The sequence below is a fragment of the Limulus polyphemus genome, unplaced genomic scaffold (assembly GCF_000517525.1).
Source record: "Limulus polyphemus unplaced genomic scaffold, Limulus_polyphemus-2.1.2 Scaffold569, whole genome shotgun sequence".
In the NCBI taxonomy this organism is placed as follows: domain Eukaryota; kingdom Metazoa; phylum Arthropoda; class Merostomata; order Xiphosura; family Limulidae; genus Limulus; species Limulus polyphemus.
The window spans coordinates 192,957-195,520 of NW_013666179.1; the positions used below are offsets into that span (position 1 = coordinate 192,957).

General features: G+C 33.8%; 1 long non-coding RNA gene across 1 annotated transcript in view; it reads left to right on the plus strand.

Moving 5' to 3' along the window:
- LOC111085712 overlaps positions 1 to 2,564 on the plus strand; it is a 56,220-nt gene that overhangs the window by 25,720 nt on the left and 27,936 nt on the right. Inside the window, exon 2 of the long non-coding RNA XR_002610519.1 lies at positions 759 to 859. This is a non-coding gene — a long non-coding RNA (uncharacterized LOC111085712). The remainder of the gene's footprint in view (positions 1 to 758; positions 860 to 2,564) is intronic.

Genomic DNA, 2,564 nt, shown 5'->3' on the forward strand with positions numbered 1-2,564 from the left:
GATCTCTTTTATGCTGGTGTTCTGGTGCAGGTGAAACTGGTTAACTTTATGCTGGTGTTCTGGTGCTGGTGATACTGGTGTTCTGGTGCACGTTATACTGGTTCACGTTGCACTGGTGTTATGGTGCAGGTGATACTGGTTCACATTATACTGTGGTTCTGATACAGGTGATACTGGTTCACTTTATACTGGTGTTTTGGTGCAGGTGATAGTGGTTCACTTTATACTAGTGTTCTGGTACAGGTGATACTGGTTCACTTTATATTAGTGTTCTGGTACAGGTGATACTGATTGATTTTATACTGGTGTTCTGGAGCAGGTGATATATGTGAGCAGTACATTCATTTCTGTACAAGTAAGTTGGTGTCATTAATATCCTGTACTTAGAATACACATCTAAAGTAAATGCCAATGCAATTTTGTAAGGTGGTGTTATTAATATCCTGTACTTAGTATACACCTCTAAAGTCATGCTAATGCCGTTTTGTAACTTGATGTTATTAATATCCTGTACTTAGAATACACATCTAAAGTCATGCTAATGCCGTTTTGTAACTTGATGTTATTAATATCCTGTACTTAGAATACATATCTAAAGTCATGCTAATGCCGTTTTGTAACTTGATGCTATTAATATCCTGTACTTAGAATACACATCTAAAGTCATGCTAATGCCATTTTGTAAGTTGGTGTTATTAATATCCTCTACTTAGTATTCATATCTAAAGTAATGCTAATGCTGTTTTGTAATCCAACAGGGTGGTTTCAAGTTGGAATTACTGGATCAAGACGAGCGCCTTTTGGAGGATTTAACACCCACGACTGCTGAAACCAATTATATAGGTTCCGAAGACTCAACGTATGTATAAAGTACTGAAATAATTGACAGTTTTACCTGGTTTTTGTATGTTATACTATGTGATTAGGTGTATCATAAAAAGCAATACCTTGTTTAACTTGAATTTTGTCTTGAGTTATTTACAGTTTTGTTGATTGATTAATCATTGATGATTATCATATCTTTTAAAAATCAATTCATCATCAATCTTGACCGAACAGTTCATCATCGTTGACGATCGAATTTCCTTAACTAATTCACGATCGATGATGAACTAAGGATTTTCTAATTAATCCGTTATCGACAGTGTCTGATAACTCTACATATATACAGTATATATATATATATACGGAGATAGAATAACACGAATGAAATGTCAATAAACACTTCGTAGTTTCTATGTTCCCACTTAACTCTATTGATCTTACTTAAACTATAATCTAAAGACAAAGTTCTTGCATCCGGGCTAGAAGATAAAAAAATAAATCTTTAATCCAAGAAACATTAATTTTGTAGTTATAAGAAAAAAGAAAAACGACAAACAAAACTACTGCAGTTTTTCTGTTTACGTAGTTTGTTCGATATGTATAAAACATGCATGATTATTTTACTTTTCAGAAATTTAAATTGTCAAATGTTTTGCTTTATCCGCAAACTTTGCCCAGCAATAAGAAAAATATATTGACGCAAGTAGATTCTATATTAATGGTAAAATTTTGAGGAAGGAGTTTTACAAAGTTCGATTTTCAAAAGTCTAAAGTTCATTGTAAAATGGCTTTCAAAATAACTCGTATTTCACTATTATTCACTATTAAGGTAAGAATATGGAAAACGTATGCGCACCAACAATGCAGAAGTGAACGCTGGAGTCAGTGCTTGCAGCGAGAGCACCTAGCAACCACGGCCTTCAGATCATTATTTTATCTCTCGCAAATTTGACGCTATATACTAATTCTAGCAGAAGCAGCACGAAGTAATGAATTCAACCTGCGTCTAATTAGTTGTAAATAAATATTCGTTCTTGAAAGTGTCCCACATCAGCAGTGAATGAAGAAGAACATCGATTAGAAAGAATGAAAATACCTTTCTCCACTTCATATAGTTACTCTTTTTTTCAAGAGAGTGTAATTGCTGCTTCTGACTCTTTCTCACACGCTTTTATCCTTATTGGTAACATGGGATTAGAAACTGTGTTAAGTTTTTCGTTTAACAATAACGATTACAGTGTAAGTGGGTGTCTTGGGTTGAAGTAACACAAAAATAAGTGAAGTCCATTCAATAATACATGAGCGTAAAGTCAAATTCTATCTTAGCACAAACAGTTGGTGATATATGGTTAACACCGTAAAATAAAATAACTTGGCATTATTCATTTTATTTTTGTGCTGTAAATACTAAATTAAAGAAATAGAGCGAAAACTCGTTTTGTCAGAGAAAGAAGTAAACACCTGAGACATTCATATGTAGAGAGAGAATTTAATTACTGACGATCTTTATTTTTATCTACGTAACACTGATTCACGCACACCACAACTCTATGGCATTCCTAAACCACATAAACAGGACTGCCCCCTACGACCTATACTGTCCACTTATGATTCATTCAACTACAATCTCTTCAAATACATAGCCTGGGCTCTCACACCATATGTAACATCTGCAGGTTCATTTTTTAAAGATGCCTTCAATTTTAAACATACACTAGAAGAACTAAATTCGAAAGGCT